At 41.9% G+C, this 23017-nt stretch overlaps 1 long non-coding RNA gene across 3 annotated transcripts; it reads right to left on the bottom strand.

Annotated features, from left to right (window-relative positions):
* Positions 1 to 246: 246 nt before the first annotated feature.
* On the bottom strand, positions 247 to 22942 carry LOC119870119. Of its 3 annotated transcripts, XR_005355215.1 has the most exons (7): positions 22821 to 22942; positions 22627 to 22707; positions 18241 to 18324; positions 12091 to 12142; positions 8908 to 9043; positions 7676 to 7831; positions 247 to 380 (listed from the first exon to the last, which is right to left on the bottom strand). It is a non-coding gene; the product is annotated as an uncharacterized LOC119870119 (long non-coding RNA). The 3 variants fall into 3 exon arrangements; XR_005355216.1 differs by lacking the exons at positions 247 to 380; positions 7676 to 7831; positions 8908 to 9043; positions 12091 to 12142 and adding an exon at positions 14820 to 16853; XR_005355217.1 differs by lacking the exons at positions 247 to 380; positions 7676 to 7831; positions 8908 to 9043; positions 12091 to 12142; positions 18241 to 18324 and adding an exon at positions 20096 to 22234.
* Between the last annotated feature and the right edge of the window lie 75 nt (positions 22943 to 23017).

Below are 23017 nucleotides of genomic sequence, written 5' to 3'. Positions count from 1 at the left end.
TTGTATATAACACCCAGAGCTCATCTTTTTTTTGACAGCATTCTAATGGAAGGTCTTAACACCTTGATCCCCCTCACCTATCTGGTTTTCCTGCCCATCTGGGTTCTTTGCCCTCTTGCCCAGGCACCTTTATTCTCTAATCATGCCCTTACTCCTCATTTGGAATTAAAGTATACCTCATTTCATGAAATTATAGTAAAGAGCAGATGATAGGTTGTATTCATTTCTTTAATGAAAAAACTCAATGTTGCCAATCCTGTGCTCTCTTTCCTTCTTTTAATGAATATTTTATTAGGCGCTAATGTCCGAGCATCACGGTTCTGGTTTCTTCTTCAAACGATGCCTCAGGTACTGGTTTCCACTGCTGTCAACCTGTTTGGCTGCCCACACCAGTTAAAATTTATTAGCTTTGTGATAAGCAAGTTTCCCATAGCTGGTTAAAGATTCATCTTTTGGTGAGAGCACAGTGTGAATTTCTGCCACTCAGAACGGATGGGCATTTCTCATCAAGGAATGCATTTGTCTTCAAGGTCCAGTGATTTGAACTGTTCTGCAACAAGGCCTTCTTACTCCAAAGCTCTCTCTAGAGCCTGTGTCTATGCCTGAAAGACCCACTATTAGAGTTCTTTCCTTGAATAAAACTTTGAATAAAACTATTCTGGCTCCTGGAGTGCAAGTAGAAGATATAGGAAAAACACAATGTTCAATCTACTTCTTAAATGACCTTGTATTCTGAGCAATAAGCATAAATGTTAGAATTTAGGATGGCTGAGCAATGAGAAGAGGTTCCACACAGAAAGTAAATAAACTTTGACAGTGAACTCTCACACAATCCTGTTTTCTACATGGTGATGTTGAAAGGAGAGGCAAAGCTAGTCTTCTATTCTATGCGCCAGATGAGGACAGAAGGAAAAGAAAGCCTGGATGGTGACCTTCAGAGTTTCAGGGGTCTGGAGATGCCATTGATTCAAGAAGGTATCCTCTTGGTCCAACCTCAGGGGGTGGGCTGCCCACAGCAAGACCATTCGCAATTCAGGAATGGGCATGAGGGATCCCTGGGTGGCGCAGCGGTTTGGCGCCTGCCTTTGGCCCAGGGCGCGATCCTGGAGACCCAGGATCGAATCCCACATCGGGCTCCCGGTGCATGGAGCCTGCTTCTCCCTCTGCCTATGTCTCTGCCTCTCTCTCTTTCTCTCTCTGTGACTATCATAAATTAAAAAAAAAAAAATTAAAAAAAAAGGAATGGGCATGAGAGGCCTCCTCCTTTCCCAAGGAAAGAGGCTTGCCCATACTTATGGTTATGCTATCATACAAAAGCCACCAAGTGTGTGCAAGTTCCTACATTCATAGGCTCTCCTTCCCTTCCCAACATTTTCTTTTTTTAGATTTTATTTATTTATTCATTAGAGACAGAGAGAGAGGCAGAGACATAGGCAGAGGGAGAAGCAGGCTGCCTGCAGGGAGCCTGATGTGGGACTCGATTCCACGACCCTGGGATCACAACCTGAGCCAAAGGCTGACGTTCAACCACTGAGCCACCCAGATGCCCCTCTTCCCAACTTTTTATTTTGAAAATTTTCATACTTACAGAAAAGTTGTAAAAGAAAAGAAAACCCCACTATCAATACCCAGATAACCTCCCCACAGATTCAACCTAGAACAACCTTGAGTCAACAGTTAACACATGTGCCTCATTACTCTCTCTCACTCATATTCTCTCTCATTGATGGAAAGTTGTCTGCATTTATCATAATGCTCGACTCATAATTATCTTGGCAGATATTCCCTGGGAACAAGAACATTCTCCTGGTAACCGCAATGGCTTTATCGTGCCCAGAAACATCAACAGGGATTCCATGGTACCCCCTAAGAATCAGCCCCTGCCTCGATGCCCCCAATTGTCCCCAAATATCCCCTTATGGTTGTTCTCCTTTACTTTTTTGAAGAAGGATCTAATTGAGGTTGTCACCTTGCATTTGGGTTTTACGTCTTTTTAGCCCCTCTCCATCTAGGACAGTCTCTCCTTTCTTCCTAGAATGTTGACTTTTTGAAGAATCCAGGCCAGTTTACCTGTAGAATGTTTCCTCTCCAGGAAATACCCATTGTTGTGCCTTTTGGTGGACTTTACTTTCCTTGTCCTCTCTATTTTTTCTAAACTGTAAGTTGAGACTGGGGCATAAAGTGACTTTCCATGGTATTGAACCTGTACTTCTGGGAAAGTTCACCTCAGTCACATTCCCAGGTTACATAAGTCCACTGAATTTATGATTTGTTATTTAGCCACCACACGCATGGTAGTTATCTCCATCCTTTGCTGCCTCTGGGAGTGGGAGTGGATTGACTCTGCACCAGATGCAAGGCACCCTATTGGAAAGAAATGATCTCGGGACTGGAACATGGCACAAATCACTGAAAAGCATCATTGATTTCTGCCTTCTCCCCCTAATTCCATGAACACAATTAACTGGAGCTTGGAAGCAAAGGGGAATATTTGATCCTAAAGGAAAGTCTAACTCTTAATCTCAGCCTGATCCTACCCAGACAGCAGGGCATTTCCCCTACCTCGGATCCCACATCTGCATACCATTTCCTCTGAGCTGCTTCATGAGTGTAGCTGTCCTTAGTCCACAACCACATTTGGTGGGCAGTGCAGGAGAGACTGCAGTCATGTGCAGTGTGAGAACTCCACGATACTACTCATCTGAGTCTTAGCACCTTCCCTCATCAGTCTTGCTGCTAAAAAAAGTGGAATATTCTACATGAAAAGTGAGTGAGGCAATACACCAGACAGAGTAGACAGAGTCAAGACAAAGGGGGTGGGAAAGGAGAGAGAGATGATGTCTGATGAATCCTGGAGTTACTAATTCAGTGTCACTCAAATCTGAAAATGGAGTACAGATTTTATGTATCAGGAGAGGTGAAGTCTCACCAGCCAGGTGTAATAACAGCAGCCAAAGTTTATTGAATGAGGGCCTTAGGCCAAGCACTTATCTTGTATGTGATTATCTCATTGGAAGCCTCATAGCCTCTGGGTTTGGTAAGATTACCATCTATAAATTTGAGGCACAGGGAGGTTGAATAGTTTCTCTAACCCACACAGCAATTAATTGGATGAGCTGAGATTTGGACCCCAGCATATGAGATTCATGAGCCTGCCCATTAACCGCTATGCCATGATTTTTCTATGTGGCCCAAGAAAAGCACCTGGGAAGGAAGAGGCTGCTGCTGAGCCACTGTGTCTCTAAGACCTACAAAGGAACTCAAGCATGCCTGTTGTTTGATGCTCTGACCTAAGGGACCACCTTCAAAGTGTCCCAATATAGTTGGAGGCATGCGGGTGAGCAAGCCCTTTGTGTGCCAATCCCTGTCACATCCAAGGATACAAAGGCAGCCTCCAAAGATGACCAACGGATATGTCAAGCAATTGGAAATCTGTGCACAGATTGACAGGTTCATGTTCCCCCCAACATATCCCTTCCCCTAGATCTGCTCATTCTATACCCAATATGGCACTCAACAGGATCACTCTGGGGGCAGGTGCAGTGAGATAAAGAAAATGAGCTCAGTGTGATCCATGCCTTATTTATGAAACTCTGAACAGCCCCTCCCAGCCCCCGCCCCCCAAAAGTGAAAACAACAGGCTGCTTTAGGAGAGCATGCATCCAATGAACCTGGCTGTGTTCAGGTGCCAAGGCCAGGTCAGTACTATGAGCAGTGTCCTAGCTGTCGACGACATCCATGCAGTCAGCACCAGTGCAGACCGAGTAAGAGGGCAGCAGGGTCAGGGTTGTGTCTGGATGTTGGCATCAGCGGTTCTTTGCCAAAACACTGGTTTATGAGTAACCCATCTCTTACTCTGCCTTTGTGAATCTGCTCAAAAGCTACCTATTCCATGAAAAATCTCTGGACACTGGAAATAATTAGGTCAAAAGACACAAAATACTGCTGAAAACAAATCACTCCTTTTGTAGTTGCAATGAACTCCGAATGACATCCTGTGTATTATTTTTGCTAAAAGATTGAAGTGCAGACACTTAAGGAAGAAATGCAAACTGAAACAAAAAGACACTTTGTTCTGTTTTGTTTTTACATATCAGATTGACAAAGACTTAAAAGTTTAATAAAACCCAGGAGAGATGAGGATGTAGGGAAATAATCCCTTTCACACATTGTTAGTCAAACATGAAGACCTTTATGGAGAGCATGGTAATATCTGCAAAATTATTTTTACAAATATACCCACTTGACTTGCAACTCCACTTTTAAGAATTTATCCTTCAGATATGGTTGCACAAGTGTGCGAAAATGTACAAATAAAAAATGTTCACGGCAGCATTGTAATTAAAAAAAATCTGGGTATAACTTAAATGTCCATTAATAGAAAGTATATCTGTAAAAATGATACTATGTAGCCATTAAAAAGAATAAAGCAAGTCTGTATGTGTTGAAATAAAATATGCCAAGACATATTATTAAATAAGTAAAAATAATCATTTATAAAGTAAGTTTCATAATAGTGTATACAAACATTAAAATATGTATTTTCAGTGCTTATGAGTGCATGGAAAACTCTGCAGGATATATAGCAAATTGCTTTTTTTTTTTTAAATCTAGTTTTGTTAAGCAGTTTCACACAACCAGCTGTTCACAATCTGCAGTTAAACATTGTGCATTCACTACTATTCAGTTACAAAATCTTCAAACAGGGGATATATAGGAAATTATTAGCCATGGTTACCTTTAGAAAGTGGGGGTATATGAGGGAATTTTTTTAATTTTTCATCTTTCATATCCTTCTCTACTGTTGAAGTTTTTAAAATGAGCATGTACTACATTTATAGTTTTTAAAAAATTGGCTTCCATTTTTTAGAAATAGTGACACTGCAAATTCCTGGGTCATGCTCAGAATTTCCACACTTCTCTTTTCTATAGAACATACAGACCATAAATAGCACCCAAGTCTGAAGGAAAGGAACATAAGCCATATTATCCAACAGGGCCTATCTTCCTACTGTCCTCAAAAATCCTTCCGTCCTTCTGACTTTTCTATTTATTACAGAAAGTTTTGCCATCCATTTGTGCTCATCAGCCCACCCCACCACCACCACTACCACCACAAAACCTGTCTTTCCTACCGTAGTAAACAGCACCCCCATCCACTTAATTGCCCAAGCCAAAAATCCAGATCCATTTCTGTAGCAGAGATAACATTCTATACTTCAGTGTATTCCATTTCATTTTTTTTTTACCTTTTTTTTTTTTAAGATTTTATTTACTTATTTGACAGCACACAGGAGCACAAGGAGGGGCAGTGGCAGGCAGAGGGAGAGGGAGAGGCAGGCTCCCAGCCGAGCAGGGAGCCTGATGTGGGGCTCAGTCCCAGGACCCTGGGATCATGACCTGACCTGAAAGCAGATGCTTAACTGACAGAGCCACCCAGGCAGCTCCTTTTTACCTTTTTCAAAAGATTATTTATTTGAGCGGTAGAATGCATGTGCATGAGCACAAATGGGGCAAGGGTAGAGGGAGAGGAAGAGAATCTCAAGCATCCTCCCCACTAAGCACAGAGCCCATCGTGGGGCTCGATCCCATGACCCTGAGATCATGACCTGAGCCAAAACCAAGAGTCAGACGCTCAACCAACTGAGCCACCGGGGTGCCCCCCCCCCACTTCATTTTTCAATCCCTGAGCAACCAGAAAGATTATTTTCTAGCTTCCCTTGCAGTTAAGTAATGGTCATGGAATTACGGGTAGAAACTGCACTTCATATTTCTGCTTCTCTTGTGCTGCCTCAGAAGTCACATAGACACTGCATTGTGAATGGTAATGCCACAAGGTAAAGGAGGCTCTATCTACCTGAGTCCCTGAACCAGTGTGTGGAATAGAGTGCCCCTCCCCCTGCTATTTACCAACCAATGTTTAGAGACATAATGTGAGCTAGAAATGAATTTCGTTGTATTAAGCCACAGGGATTTGGGGTGTGGTGACTTCATGTATCTTAATATATCTTAAGTATCTTACTATATTGTATTTAAGTATCTCAATCTATCATCTTTTCCTCATCCCAGACATTTAACTAATTCACAATCCTCTAGACTCTAAAACAGATCCTGCATGCTCCCAGCCTCCAGCAGGCCCACTACCACAGCGTGTCTGGGACTCTTTACAACCCCACCTACCATCAGCGATGGTGTCTTCATGGTTATATAGTCCCAGCTTTGGATATCGCTGTTTAAAATCCCACTTTAAAGTGTGATTTCTTGGACAAAGTTTGGTGCCAACCCTCAGTGGCTGGTTCCCTGGGAAGCTGATTCAGCGATGGAAGTTGGTGTACAGAAAATGTATTAGGGAGTGATCACAGACTCCTACCTATGGGTGAGAGGAATAGAGCAGGACTGTGTGCCTAAGGGACGGGTAGTGTTCGACTTCTTAAACTGGGTGATAGATAGGCATTTATTTTATTAATACTCCTTTATCTGTACATACACTATTGTAAATAAATGATGTATTTCACAGTTTTAAAAGTTTGTGTTTTGTTCTTAAGTTTTAAGAGAGGTGAATTACAGTGGGTCGTCTGATAAAACGCTCCAACATCAGAATTCCTGGCATTCCTGGTATGTTACCTTGGGCAACCATTTAAGTTCCCCATACTTCACTTTATTCATGTACAAAGTGAGTATTACAATAATATTTACTTTATAGAGTTGCGGTGAAGAGTAAATATGATTATTCACATATAGAAGGTTAAATAGCATCCCTCCAAAGCTCACGTCCACCTGGAACCTCAGAATGTTGCCTTATTTGGAACTACAGCCTTGGCAGATGCAATCAATTAGGATGAGGTGGTACTAGATTAGGACAGACCCTAAAGCCAATAACTGCTGTCCTTGTAGGAGAAGGAGAGGACGTACAGAGGCATGTGCATGCACCCAGGGAAGAGGGGGATATGATAGAGGCAGAGATGGAAGTAAAGCACTACAAGCCAAGGAACGTGAAGAACTGTCAGCAACCACTGGAAGCAGGAAGGGGCAAGAGAGGACTTTTTCCTAAAGCCTTCAGAGGGAACACAGCCCTGCTGAAACCTTAATTTTGGACTTTGAGCCTCCGGAACCATGAGGGAATACATTTCTCTTATTTCTAGCCACCCGGTTTGTGGTTCTATGTCATAGCAGCCACAGGAAACTAATGTAGCATGTCCCAAGCTGGTCTTTAGCCCAGAGAAAGTACTCACTAAAAATTAGCAATTAGTAGATAAATTCAAACATCTGTGCCAATTGTTTGACCTGAAACCTTCTCCCTTGCTCTTCCAAACCTCTTCAACATTTGAGCTAGTATTTCACACTTTCCTTCGCATTACAGTTATGTGAATGTTCAGCTTTCCTGCTGGCCTACAAGCTCCATCAGAAAGAAACCAGATTTTAGACAGTGTTTGTGTCTCTTACGGCACCAAGCACTGTGGTAATAAAATAACTATTTGAATGCTTACTATGGGTTAGGAGCAGTGCTTGGCACAGGAATTAAACAAAAATAACCACACTGCTCTTTCTGCCCTTGATAAGCCGGACATTTCTGTGGAGAGAGGGTCAGACAGTTGAATCACTGTGGGCCTGTGATAAGTCCTATAACAGAGACAGGTAAAGACCTGAATGAGGAGGAGGGCTGACTCATGCTTACCTGGAAGTGCAGGTCAGACTTCATGTACAAGGGCTTGTTTCAGCTGAAGTTTGAAGTGTTACCAAGCAGATGGGGACAAGTGAGGGCAGGGACCGCCTATGCAAAGACCAGACTATGATGGCCTGGTGGGCAATGCTAAGGAGTTTGAACTCTATCCTGTAGAAATAAGCAACAAGCAAAAGTGTAATCACATTTAAATAAGATTATTTTGGAGCAAATGGCTGACGGCTCTTATTTGAAGAAAGGTTTTTACTGTTAAGTCTCAATATGACAGGCATTGCCCTGGTGGCTGCTGTCTCATTTGAGGCTATCCCATACTTTCCTGGGCCCCATGTCACTCTGAAATCAAAGGGAAAGTTCAGAATTTTCTCCTGTGCTATGTGCTATTTGCTATTGAGACATGGAATCAAGGGATGGGAGCTAAGCCCTGAAAAGACAGAGAGATTCTAGCAGAACCCAATAGAAATAGGGTGTGATTTGGGGGCCTTGATGGACAAAATAGTGAGAAGAGAAAAAAGGGGCCAATGAGGGCAAAAGTAGTGACATTGCCTCTCTGTGAACTTTTAAAAGACCTCGGCCCAGGTGAGAGTTGGCTGGGCAAGCATGAGTTTCTCCACACCCTGGGAGCTCTGGGAAGACAGAGAAGAAGAGAGCAGACTACAAAGTCAGGTAGCAGACCAGAGCTAGCAGGAGGGGACAAGGTCCTTCAACCAAGGGCCAAAACAGAATTCTCAGGGCATCCCATGACTCAGCACAAACAATGGTGCCTCATGGTGGCCAAGACGCTGAACACCAGGCATAAGGCAGCTCTCAGAAGAACTTGGGGTCATCATGATGGTGAGCACCTTTTACAGGCTGAGGTTCCCAGGAGTTCCTCTCTCCCTGTCTATATGTAGTCTTCTCACAGTTTGATATTTGTGTAGCATAGTATTTTCTATTCACTAAATGTTTTTTTCTGTTAAGTCAACTTTGTTGAAGTATAATTTTAATTCAGTAAATGTAACTATTTAAAATGTACATTTTGATGAGTTCTGACAAGTTTATACACCCAAGTAACCAGCACTATAATCAAGATGCAGAACATTTGCTTCACCTCAGAAAATTCCCTTGTGTTGCTTCCCAGTCAATTCTTCCACCCCCAGCTCCAAGCAACCACTGATCTGCTTTCTGTCACTGTAGATTAGATTTGTCTCTTCTGGAATTTCATAAAAATGGAATCATACAGTACGTACTCTTTCTGTGTCAGGCTTCTTTCACTCAGCATGTTTTTGAGATCCAGCCGCGTCATTGTATATCGCAGTAGTTCATTCTGTTTTTATGGCTGACTAGCATTTCAGTGCATGAATATACGTCAGTGTGTTTATTCACCTATGGATGAAATTAAGGTTGTTTCCACTTTTTAACTGTTATGAATTAAGCTTCTATGAACATTTGTCTACACGTCTTTCTGTGGACATATGTTTTCATTTCTCTTGGGTAAATATTAGGAATAGGATTTCTGGGTGTTATCCTTTAAAGTGTGTTTTTATAAGAAACTGCCAAACTCTTTTCCATAGTGGTTGCACAATTTTCTTTCCCACCAGCATTGTATGAGAGTTCCATTGTTCCACATCCTTGCCAACATTGGCTTCCAATTTGGTGTGTCTTTTTAATTTTAGATTTTCTAATAGGTGTGTAGTAGTTTCTCCTTGGCTTTTAATTTGCATTTCCCTGATAATTAATGATAACGAACATCTTTTCATGTGCTAATTGGCCATTCCTGTATGAAATGTGTCTTCAAATTTTTTTTATTGGATTCTTTCCTATCAATACGTTTGAAGAGTTCTTAAGCATTCTGCTATAAGCACATTGTCATATGTATTTCAAATATGTATATATGACTGGAACCGTGAAAAGATTACCGCTTCCCCCATTAAATTACGTTGGCATTTTTGTCAAAAATCAATTGTGTGTGTGGATCTACTTCTGGATTCTATTCTGATTCTTCAATCTAGATGTCTATTCATACACCAATACCGACTTGTTTTGATTCCTATTGTTTGAAGGTAAATCTTGAAATTAGTATAAGTCCTCCAACTTTGCTCTTCTCTTTTAAAATTGTTTAGGTATTACATATCTTTTACATTTCTATCTAAATGTTAGAATCAGCTTGTCAATTTATATATTTTTAAAATCTGCTAGAATTTTTATTGGGATTACATTCATTCTATAGATCAATTTGGGAAAAACTAACATGAAAACAATATTTTCCAATCCAGGTACATAGTACTTCTCTCCATTCGGTCATTTGGCTCATTGAGTGCCAAATTCAGTAATCCTGACTCTGTGCGAAAAAGAATCAAGGGTTCTTGGGCAGTGGCTCACAAACCTGGGGGAAAAAGAAAAAGTTCTTCCCCTAAGCTTCTCAGATTTCTCTTGGCAATTTTCCAGAATCACTAGAAGCTTTTAGATACTCAATCTACAGGCATGTATCCTCTCTTCTATTCCCACTTTGATAACCACTGTGATCTTGAGCCAAGTTATTGATGGGAAGATATGTGGGGGTGGGAAATAGCTCTAAATGACATGGGGTCATTTGCACTATGGGTACTTAGAGTGGGGCTCTGAAGAAAAGTCTGAACCTGTATGTAATGCCTGCTATAAAACTAAAGTCCTATAGTTTGCAACAAGTTCTGGTGAGAGTGCTTCAACCCCTTATTGCCATGGAAATGCCCCAAGGGCCATAGCCTAGGTAGGTCGTTATCAAAAGTTAACACTTGAATGAGTGATTAATCACCTTGGAAACAGTCTATAGTGCTCTGTAGTTTGGGGGGACTCTTGAAGAGAGGAGCATTGTAGGTGAGAAATAAGAAAAACTCTGGAACATTCATACATTACAAATAAAGTTCAAAATATGCCCAATATTTTGGCAAAGAAAGATCAGTTGGAGCACAGAAAATGTACTGCCTTCTTTCTGCATTATAGCACCCACATAGTTGACTAACAGCTACTGCCTATTAGCAGGACCTGTCAGGCTGACTTGCTTATCAGTTAAATAAATATAGGACTATTCATGCAGATTGTCCCAAAATTCCTCTGCACTAGCCTAATGAACTCCTGTTCATCCTTCTAAGCTCATCTCAACAGCACTTCCTCTATAAAACCCATTCTCCGTTCCCCACATTAGTAGCTGCCCCTCTTTTCTGCTCACATAGAACTTTAATCATAACTCAAGCTTTGTACTTTCTATGATAAATCACAACTATCTTGTTTGCCTGTTTCTCCCCCACTATTCCAGGGACAGGTTGCTTCAACGGTCATCATTTATCTCCATCTCAGACTTTGCCTCTGAACTCCATTCCCCTAAAATCCAACTGCCTTTCCTGACATCAATGTTGGGTCCACCAACGGGAACTCAAACTGAAAATACCCAAGGCTGAACTCATGACATCTCTACCTTTTTCAGTGTTTGCTCTCTCTTGGTGAATAGCTTCTCTATTTCTGGCTGGGCAAGCCAGAAATGTACAATCATCCTTGACACCCACGCCCCAGTCATTCTTCACACCCACATCACTCCATGACTCTACTTCCTAAATACCTCTAGACTCTCCTCATATTCATCCATTCTTGCTGTCATCACCATAGACCAAGCTGGCAGCAGCCTCTCTCTTACACGCTTGCAATGTCCTGTTACTGATCCCCCCACATATTCTAGCCTGCCTCTCACCCATTTACCCCACTGCAGACAATGTAATCTCTGCCCTGCCTATAACTCTTCAATGTCTTTCTTTACTCTTGGAGTCAAGACTCAATCTCTAACATCACCTACAAATAAACCCCTGTGTAGTCTCAAGCTGGTCCACCTCAACAGCCACTTCTCACTTCCTATGCTCCAGCTGCCCTACCCTTTTTCCTTTAGATCCTTCTTTTTTTTTTAACTTTTTATTTTTAAATAATTTCAGACAGACAAAAAAAAAAAGGTGCAAAAATACTACCAAGATTTCCCATGTACCCTTTACCCAGCTTCCCTAAATGTGAACGTCTTACCTAACCAGAGTGTAATTATCAAAAACAGGAAATTAATGTTCACATGCAATACTAGGAACTAATCTACAGATCTTACTTGGATTTCCACAGTTGGTTCAGGATCCAGTCAATAACCTCTCATTGCATGCGAGTGTCATATCTCCTTCATCGCCTATCTGGAGTGACCTGTTCTTTCTTTGTTAGTTATGACTTTTACAGTCTTGAAGAACGCAGGGCAGTTATCTAGTACCATAATCCTCAATATGGGTTTGTCTGATGTTTTCTCATGTTAAATTCAGATCATACATAATTTGGCAAGATTATCACAGAGGTGATGTTGCATTCTTTTCAGTGTATTATATCAGGAGGCATGTGATGTCAATGTCTCATTATTGGTGATGTTAACTTACCTTTGAGCCCTTGTTCAGATGGTATCAGCCAAGTTTCATTATTGTAAAGTTACTTTTAATTGGAAGGAGGGAGGGAGGGTGAAGAAAAGAGAAATTTTGAATGTATGTAAATATTGTTTCTTATTATACTTTTACTTACCAATTTTATCATCAGTTGATGATTCCTTCACGTGACCATTATTATTGTGCTGTTTTGCAAAGGTGACTTTCTATTTCCATCATCCATTTTAATTTATTAGTTGGGATTCTACTGTAAGGAAGAGCTTTCCTCCCCTGTTTATTTATTCAATTGTTGATTATCACTTTGGACTGATGGATACGTATTTTATTCTATAAGTTATAATCTGCTGCTATTATTATTTATTTTATAGCTCAAATTGTCACAAATTTTGGACTTGACCTTTTTTCATTGGCCTGAAAGTAGCAAGTATTCATCTGCCACGAGACCTTTGAACATTACTGTTATGTTAGCTTGGAATAATCTTCTAACCTTCCTCATCATCATTATTCCATCCCCAATTTCTTTGTGCAGTAAATTCCTTTAAAACCTTGAGATCTCAGCTCTGATGCCTATCTTTGGGAAAGCCTTCCTTGAGCCACCTGGAAGTGGTTGGGGATCCTACTATAAGTTTTCAAAGCAGTATTTACTTTTTCTTCATAGCATTAACATATTTCAAAATTAAACCCTTTTTGTGTGAACATTTCTTCTTTTTTTTTTTTTTTTTTTTTGTGTGAACATTTCTAAGAGCAGGGTTTGTATCTGTTTTAGCCTAGCACATTAGGAAGCCTTCAGTAAATTATTAAGATTGCAGTAATGAATAAATAAACTTAATACCTGAAAGTAAATGGGTAGAGATCTTTGCAGAAATGCCATATTGATGATTCATTTTTACTCTGAGAGAAAATTTTCCCCTGAATCTCATAGATCCAGATAAGATATGGTTGACAGTTTGAAACAATGAAGATTCATTTAAAAAAAAAAAATCATTGAAGTCTGACTCAGTGACTTGGATAGATCTAAAGATTATTGCCTGGAGGTCTCAATTACATGCACAGTGTTTTATTTGTCTTTGTTTCTTTTTTGTTTTTTAAATATTTTATTTATTTATTCATGAGAGAGACACAGAGAGAGGCAGGGACAGAAGCAGAGGGAGAAGTAGGCTGCCTTCTGGGACTCAATGCGAGACTGGATCTCAGGACCTAGAATCACACCCTGAGCCAAAGGCAGACACTCAACCACTGAGCCACCAGGCATCCCTTGTCTTTATTTCCTGCAATGGTAAAAATATATGTGCATCCATATCCCATATATGACTTGTGACATGAATTGTGGGGGGAAATGTATGACTAGATGTGAAGAGCTCTATACAACTTGTTGCTCTGATTCCTGATTGTCTATCATTAGTTTGTTTCATTAGGACATGGCAGGTGACATACTATAAGTTAGATGTTGAAGCTTATACCAAACCCTTAGAATCAATTTCACTCTCTGTTCAAATAGGATTCTCACTGAGCAGATTTAATTTTTAATTTGGAAACTTGAAGTGCCAAGGTTTCCTGATATTTGAAAACAGAAAGCAGACCTTTTTTTGGGCAATCTGAGAGTGATGCTCTAGGATAGCAGTATGGTTTATTTTCAGAAGCCAGTTGCCTAGATTCTCAGGTAGATGTCAAGATTGCAGAGAAAAGTTCTTTTAACAGGTGACAGTAGGTGGGAGCAGCTGTGCACATCTGTAATCCAGCCCAAAGGCCATACCTGACCTTGGGAGTTTTAATTATCTGAGTCAGCAAGGTTTAAGAAAGGAATATAAAGAATATTACTTGGAAAATGATTACTTTCTCTGGGTAAAGTCTCCATAAGCAAGAATTCTCTCTAATGCCTATCTACATACTTACTTTGGAATGTTACCTATCCATAAACAATCACGTATGAGATTTACCCCATTTGCGAGCCTACCACAGTTTTGTGAGTGATTCCAGGGAACACAAGACTCCTGGGTCAGAGACAAAGGACACTGCGTTACCCATAGCAATAACAGTTAACTAGCATATCAGAATTTTTTCACCACAAGTGTTAATTCCCACAAGGCAATGACAGCTACACATATAGGGAGTTGCATTCCAGGAGAGGAACCCTGGGCTTAGGGAACCTGAATTTTTTATAATGGGCACTAGACACATTTACTTTGCTAGAGGGACATATTATTTTTATTATACTAGATTGTAAATATACCTGCCATTGCTTCAGGGAAAGATACTGTCTCCACTTTCCAAGGTGGTAGGCAAATCTGCTCTGTTCTAGGGAAGACATTATCTCTATCACCAAGCTGTGTGCTATAAAAACATCCTTAAAAAGATAATTGGAATAAAATGATGCAGTTAGTGCATTGATGGTAAGATGTACTGAAACAAAAGATAATTTTATTCCAGTAGCATTTTTGCCCCTCTGTCCTCTCATTGAAGTCCCACCATATGTGTATACCTGAATGTTCCCAATCTCTTTCTGTTTTGTTTTAAAGATTTCATTTATTTATTCATGATAGACACACAGAGAGAGAGAATGAGAGAGAGAAAGAGAGAGAGAGAGGCAGAGACACAGGCAGAGGGAGGAACAGCTCCATGCAGGGAGTCTGACATGGGACCCGATCCTGGGACTCCAGGATCTCGCCCTGGGCAGAAGGCAGGCGTTTAAACCACTGAGCCACCCAGGCTGCCCGTCCCCCTCCATCTCTTTCTAATGGCCCCTATGCATACACACACACACACCAAAACTCATTTGTTCTCTGCCTCCAAATCCCTAGGGCAATTATCCATTGTGTGGTGGGGCAATTCGTACTCAGGTACATCTTAGGTAAAGGCCAGTTGGTACAAATGCTTATGAATAAAGTCATTTTGGTGTTGTGGGTAAAAGGATGGAGGCTCTACCAGTCCTGATGTCTCATATCCACAGGAACTAGTGACACATGCCTAGAACGTAGTCAACACTGAATAGATACTAGGTATTGTAACAAAGTATGCAAGACTTCTGCAGTTGTAACAAATTAGCTCAAATATCCAAGGTTTTTTATTTTTTATTTTTATTTTTTTATCATGTCACTTGTCCACTGCCAGTTGCCTGGAGGCCCTGCTCTGCACTGTCCTGACTCCAGGACACAGGCTGTCAGGGCAACCATTATCTGAAGTGTCACTGGTTCCTGGGGCAGAGGAAAAGAACTATCAGGAGAAACTAGTACAGACAATTCAGTGCATGGGCTCGGAAGTCAAGTATACCACTCTAGTTCATAGGTCACTGTCCAGATCCGGTGATATGGCCCCATGCTCAGAAGGCAGGGAGGCAGAATATTTGGGGACAGCATGGTGATTATCATAGCTTTTATTTATTACTATTAAAAATTATAATAATGTATCCTATGGTAGACATTATAGCTGCCTGTTCAGCATTCTTATGATTTTATTTTTTTTATAATAGAACCCCAGTTTTGTTTAGGTCTCTCTCCCCCTGCCCAGAGTCATGGAGCTCCAAGGAGAATATGATTGACAACCTTGACATGGCGGGCAGGCCTGACCGGTCAAAGGGCACTTCCACCCTCCTTGCTGGTGACTATCTTAGCAATGAGCACAAATAACTCAGGCCATTGGCATTCAAACAGAGATTTTAAGTTGCTGGAGGCTCAGGGGAAACTCATTTTTCAGTCTTCTTAAAGAGCTTCTAGAATAGACTTCTTTTTTGTCTTGTGGATATTGTCAAGCACAACTCTGAGTCCTGAAACCAGCTGGAGCATCTTCTTGCCCTCAACTTGAAGATGAAGCTCAAAAAAAAAAAAAAAAAAAAAGACCACAGGGAGGCAGACCTAGAGCCACTGGATAGAGTGAACCCTAAAACCCTCTGGACTTTCCATAATGAAGCCTCTCTCTTAAAGCTAACAGGAAAAGAATTTTTTGTTACTTTTAGCCACAAGCAACCTAACAATACTGCTATCTTCCTGTTGACCTAGAGAAAGAAGGGCAGTGCATTCAGATCGGGAACATTCGGGTATACACACAGAGTGGGGAAGGAGCAGAATTGGGACAGCTAGCACCATGGGTGGCAAGGAACCAGCAGTGGCAACAATCAGAATATGTGCATAATGTCTAAGGTCTGCCACCACACCCATCTGCCACCCCCTCCCACCACCACCACCAAATTTAGCCATGAGCCCTGGCAACATGTGCATTCTGCTGGCCCATTCTGAAACTCTTAATCTCTTAGGAAAGATCTATTACACTGTCTGGAATAAGGCACTATTCTTAAGACCCATGATTAACCCCAGATTTTGGTCTTCAGTGCAGATTTCCTGCTGGTTCTCTCTGATCCCTCTTGAAGGATGTGCCTCTGGGTTTAACTACAGTTTCCAAGACCAGGTCATGAGACAGTCATGTAGCATGATTGCAAACCTCCCAATTGTTGAGCTGCTGCACACAGATGGTGTCCAAGTGTCATAGGAGAGGCTTTTTTATTTCCATAGGATCAGGCCGAGTGTTTGCAATGCACTTTGTGCCGTGGCCACGCAAGCTTATTGGTTTTAATTTACTGGACTTTAGTTTCTTTAAGTCTTTTCTCAAGTCATCTTCTCTAAGGCATATCAGGTTCGAGTCAGAAGGCACGTCTTAGATCAATATTCTCAGCAGGAAAAGGCTCTGTGAGCCTCTGACTGCATGGGTAGTCTTTTATTTCCTGTGTTGTTCTAGTTCATCCTGAAGGGGAGAATGACTTGTTTTTCATCCTGCCATATTAAATAAAATCCTGGTTTAGAGTGAGGCAAGTTTTTATAAGGAAGACAAAGGGGTTGTTTTTAATAAACAGAGTGGAATGATAAGAAATGTGCTCTCTCTGTAGCAGTTCAGTAACACAATAGAATCAGGAGGACCTCCAGCTACGTGAAGAATTGTTGTCCACAGCACTGATCAACAACCAGCTGTTTGCTGTCTCTCCCAGAAATAGAACTGGAAGGAACAGGCTTGAATTGTGGCATATAGGCTTTGGGTCAGATAGGCTTTAGAGAAGTTCAGGAAATTTTCAAAGTAGCCCAGGTTGCTGTTGGGGTGGCGTCTGTCCACCATGATTGCAGTGAACACCATTTGCAGGGAGTGGACCACCCCAGGGCTCGCATCTGTCTTGTGGAGGCAGAAACAATCACCTGACCCAATGCTGCAGCAAGTAGAGATGGTATTTTCCAGGTCAGTCAGGTGGTTTTATGCTGGCATAAAAATGAATGTTTTCTCTCAGAAGCAAACAGCTCATGTAACGAGGCCCTTGGAATGCTAGCAGAACATCTTCTCAAGGTTTTCTTCCTGTCTTTCTTCACTGGGTAATTTCTATGTGGCAGTCACTACTTCATCTCTTATAGGTACCCCCTGGCACCTCTTTTTATGCCTCTGCTTAAATGCTGTCACAAGGCACCATGAGACACACCTGAGTCCAGGCCCTGGCATGTAGCAGAATATTAGCTAAGCAACTCTGGGGATCCTGGGTGTTACTTAGAAAGGAAACCCTGGACAAAGCAAGTTTCCCTTTAGTCAGGGCAATGGAGGTCAGCCTGCAAGGGGCTTACAATCTGATGGGAAAGGCAGCATGCAAAATACAACTCTGACATCCTCAGGCTTCACCTATTGGTGACCGCAAATAATTTCCTTGTTATCTCAAATACAAAGATGCCAGCCTACAACTTTCTACCTATTGTCTGGCACAGGGGCTGAGAAGCTCGGTGAAAATCTGTTGCAACATACAAGTGAAATGGTCATGAGAGGCAAGGGGGGGCCGCACCCATGTCCACAGACCGCCCACGACACTGGCAAAGTCCGAAGGGGTTCTCATTCAATTTATTTTATTTTTTTAAAGATTTTCCTTATTTATTCATGAGAGAGAGAGAGAGAGAGAGGCAGAGATAAAGGCAGAGGGAGAAGCAGGCTCCATGCAGGCAGCCCAATGCAGGACTCGATCCCGGGACTCCAGGCTCACGCCCTGGGTCAAAGGCAGATAGATGCTCAACCCCTGAGTCACCCAGGTGCCCCAGAGGTTCTCATTCAATAAGTGATCAGCTAAGAGAATTACAGCTGAAGTTTTCACTTGCAATAACTAAGAACAGTAGTTGACATTTATGCACCACTTACCGTGTTTGCAATATCGTCCAAAGTTCTTTACAACAGGTCCTAAGAAGGGGGTTCTCTTATTACCCCAGTTTGTAGGTGAGGAAGCTGAGGAACAGAAAGGTTAATTAACAAGCTTAAAGTAACACAGCTTTGCACCCAACTGGGCTGGCTCTGCAACCTTCAGAGGCTGGAGAGGCAGGAAACTGCAACGCCAGATTGGGATGCAGTCTGCAGCTGACAGGAGGCCAGGAGGAAGCGACAGGCAAGGCAGAGAGAAGGCAAAACCAAGCAGTCAAGGGATGAAGGTTCACTACCAATGTAATGTGACTCTTTAAAACAGAGCTGAAAAAAAAAAAATAAAATAAAATAAAACAGAGCTGCCCATGTCCACGAAGGCAGCAGCACAAAGGAACTAACCACATGGGCTCCTAGAACAGCTACTTTGAAGGAGATGAGCAGCTTTTGCTAAGCGAGTTTGCCCCACCTCTACTTTCAACTTTTGTGGGAAAATTTGGTCACATACTCCTCTACTAGTAACTACCCAAACTACTGCTAATTTTCAAGGTATTAACTATGGTTTTTCTAACTGTGAAATTTCAAAGGATAAAGAATGGGGATTAAATATAGATAAAGAATCTTCTCTGTATTTCAGGGAGAAAATGCAACTGCCATCCCTCTGGTTGTTTGAGAGGGTTGGTTGAGACATGACCAGTGTTCTAAATAATATCAAAGGATATTTCAGCCTCCAGGGATTTTTCAAAGCCACATTTTCTTTTTCCCAACCCATCCTATTGTGGGTTTGTTTGTTTGTTTGTTTGTTTTTCCCCAAAGCCGAAGAAATAGAATTTGGAATCAATCTTAAAGTTTTGTTAAAACTCATGCTTGCCACAGTCTGATTTCTTTCAGATTTTGTCCATCTTCCAAATTCAAAATATAATTCTATTAATAACACTCATGGCCAAGTGTCTTTATACTTGGAAGCTAGAGAGTAGAGAAGTTGTCCTCTAGAATGTCTTTCTTATTGTAATTTTGGCTATCTCTGGTTTCCCGTTTCTCTCTCTTTTTAAAAATCTTGTCTATCTTCCCCTGGCCCCAATTTTTTTATTCTTCTATTCTGCCCAGGCCAGAATGACTTAAGCAATGAAAAAAAAAAAGAGTAGGAATACTTATTCTTTATTTACAAGACAACCTCCTTTAACAGATTCTAAGCTTTAGACCTGGGAGCAAGAACATTGCCTTCTAAATATTTGTGGGCTGGATCTAGGTTCCTTGGTTGGAGGCATTCAAAATGGATGGAAATGCTTGGCATAACTCTCAAGGTTATAGTTTTATAAGGGCCACTTGTTATTTTCCTTTGTTACATAATCCTATCTCATTTCTGCCCCTCTTGCAATAGGCTTTTCCAGACTAGTGGACTATCAAGATGAGAAAATCTGACTCTTGAACTGAACACATTGCTTTGAGCCCTACAGATCACTGTGGGCCTCTTGTATTTCCAACTCCAGCACAGAGAAAGTGGTACTTTTATTTCAGCAAAGGCTCAGTTAATAACATACTTTTGATTTTGGAACATTCATGACGGAAACCGGGTTAGGAAATCCCATGTCACCGTACTTCTTGCTCATATTTGGAAACCTCAGGGAACACCAGCAATGTCTGGCAACAAACCAGGCTTCTCCCTCTTCTCTGTGTCACTGATCTCATTTCTTCGTACTCCGTCAGACTCCAGCCAGGAGAACTTCCCACACACATCTTGTACTGTTTCGCCCATCTCCATGCACACACCAGTCAATGAAAGCATTTATGGGGCGCCTACTATGTGTTGAGGGACGACTGTGTTTCACTCTCCATTCTGCCAATTCCTTGATTAAAAGAGTGGTTCAGAATAACTTTCCAGAAAATGTTCTCTGCTTAACACCACTCTCTCTAACGACTCCATAAATGTGTCCTCTGGTGAGCACAGCTGCAGCACTGCCTAAGATACTGTTGTGCCAGTTTTTGACCATGACCCAAAGGGAGGAATAAATGTGATGATACAACAGCCCTGTACACATACACACATGCACATACCCCTTGCAAATACAGTCAACGAAAACAAAAGTTTCATGAAAACAATATTTACTATGTAGGATGTAGTTGACTGTTTTAACTCTGATTTGATTTCATAAAACAAAAATACTCCTCTTTAACCACAAAAACTGATCTCCTGACTGGCAGTTTGAAAAACTCTAGAGAACTCTGGGTATTTAGAAAGCTTAGAAGTTAGAGATTCTAAAGGATGAATCTATAATTCAAACAGGGGGTGACTTAAGAGTGTTCAGCAAGTGTGGACACCTGAGTGGCTCAGTGGTTGAGCATCTCCCTTTGGCTTGGGGCATGATCCTGGGGATCCAGTCCTTCACTGGGCTCCCTACAGGGAACCTGCATTTCCCTCTGCCTATGTCTCTTCCTCTCTCTGTGTGTCTCTCATCAATAAATGCATAACTCTTTTTTTTTTAAAGTGTTCAGCAAGTGTTGTCAGAAAACTGAAGATTGCTCCAAGTAAGGTACTTGTAGGCAAATGTTGGGTTTGACCAGATCCTCTGAATTCCTAAGAATTAATTCATTCCTTAAAGCAAACTTTTTTCCCTAAGCATCAACTCCAACCTAGACTTGAAACACATGAAGAATGGATGACGTTTTCGTCCTTCAGGAGCTCATGGCTTCATGGAGGACACAGAAAAGTGACCTAGTAATCTTGCCCCAGTGTTCTAACAGCTATGCCTGAGACCCACATGGAGTGCTTTGAGAGAAGCAAGGGGGTCCCTAATTCAGAAAGGGATGGATGACTCCTTCTCTCTAGACCAAGAAAGTTATGAGTATTTGTGTTCAGAAAGTATGGAGGCTCTTGAGTGGTCCCTGACTATAGGGAAGAATATGGATGGGGAAATGATCAAAAGTGAGCCTCTGGAGGGAGGTGAGCAAAGAAGCTTGAATTTTCTCCTGAGAGGTTTTAGAAGGACAGAGGATAACCAGGTTTGTTTTTGAAAGATGCTTGGAGAAGCAGTGTAGAGGATGCTGGCCAAGAAGCCACACTGGAACAGAGGGTCTAGTTAGGAGTCTGGTATCAAACACCAGAGGATAAATAGTTCAAAGGGCCTTGGCTGAGGTAATGGTGGTGGGAATGAAGAGGGGAGGCCTCTGAGGAACATTAAGGACAGAGTAGCAGGTAGATTAAAGTAGGTCACATTCTAGATGGCTCCCAGATTCCTGGCTGGCATAACTAGAGTGGTGTTTGGGCCATCCACTCAGATGGAGAATGCAGCAGGTGGAGACATGGTTGAGGGGAAGGGTTCAATGATGGATATAGTGAATTTGAAACTATGGTGATCTAATAGCCATTTGGATCCAGGGCTTGGGGAAAAGTCTGATCTGGCTTGTTAGACAAAGAAAGCTACAAGGCAAAATATATGAACTAGGACAGAATCGGAAGACTGGGGATGAGGCCCCAAATTTAGGACAATTACTATTTTGCTGGAGATCAGGCATTCTCATGACTCGGGTAAGTGTGGAGCTCTCACGGATAGCAGGAGGAATGAAGAGTCTTTAGTGTATTTATTTGATACAGTCCTTCCTTCTGGAGACTTCTGGAGATGACACAGGTGCCAGGTAGAGGTCACAGCTAGGTAGTCATTCACAAAAAGCTCATTCTGAAATGTTTGCTGGGTAGGAGGTCCCAGATTCCTGACAGATTCCCAGTATTCATTTCACACACTGGATGTTGTCTTTTAGAGGAACATATACACTCAATTGAGAGGGTGTTTTCTTTACTAGGTTTTAAGCTCTTCCAGCTGTGAAGCACAGCACTTGGCCATCGTATGTGAGTCTACAGAAGGCATAGGGGTGGGAAGGTAGAGTTCAGGGTCTGTTCTAGGTTCTTAGAGGCAGTGAAGCGCAGTTACGGGCTGAGCTGTATTCATCTGTTGAAGTCCTGACTTACAGCATGTCAGAATGCGACTGTGCTCAAAGATAGGATCTTAAAGGAAGAAATCAAATTAAAACGAGGTCTTATAGGCGGGCCCTAAAATCCAACATAAGCGGTGTCTTTATAAGGGATGATGGCCATCTACAAGCCAAAGAGAGGGGCCGCAGAAGAAATAATCATGCTGACACCTTGATTTTAGGCTTCTAGACTCCAGAACTGTGAGAAAATAAATTTCTGTTGTTAAGGCCACCAGGACTGTGGTACTTTGTTAAGGCAGCCCTAGCAAACTAATATACTCACCTGTTGCTTTTCTGATGCGGGCCGGTATACACAAAAGCTTGGTGCATAGTCAAGAGGAAAATTGAGAAAAGCAGCCGGGGTTGGAAAGCCATGAAACGTGAACAGATAAATAGCACAAGTGGATTTAACAAGTATAAATGTACCTTCTGCCTCGCAGATTGCCAGGTTACTTCACAAGCCTGAACCGATCTGACGTTCACAACGGCCTCAGCATCCCCTGGGAACTTGTAAGAAACGCAAATTCTGGGGCCCTTATTAGATTTAAAGAATCAGAAAAGGGGAGGAGGAGGGGGAAGGGGAGGCTGGGGAGGCAAGAGCCACCCGTGTTTTAACAAACCTCGGAGGACTGTGATTGGCTCAAGTGTAAAGGGTGAGAAGTGACACGGGGCACGGTCCCCAGTCCGGAGGCCTCCCTGGCCGGGGGTGGCGTATGTGTGTGTGTGTGACGAGACTTTTCCACGGTCTCCTAGACAACCTGTCCGGAGCGCTAGGGACTGCAACGTTCGCACGCGTTGGTGGGCTTTATCCCGCAAA

This window comes from Canis lupus, chromosome 2 (genome assembly GCF_011100685.1).
Source record: "Canis lupus familiaris isolate Mischka breed German Shepherd chromosome 2, alternate assembly UU_Cfam_GSD_1.0, whole genome shotgun sequence".
NCBI lineage: Eukaryota > Metazoa > Chordata > Mammalia > Carnivora > Canidae > Canis > Canis lupus.
This window is presented reverse-complemented; position numbering and strand designations above follow the sequence as displayed.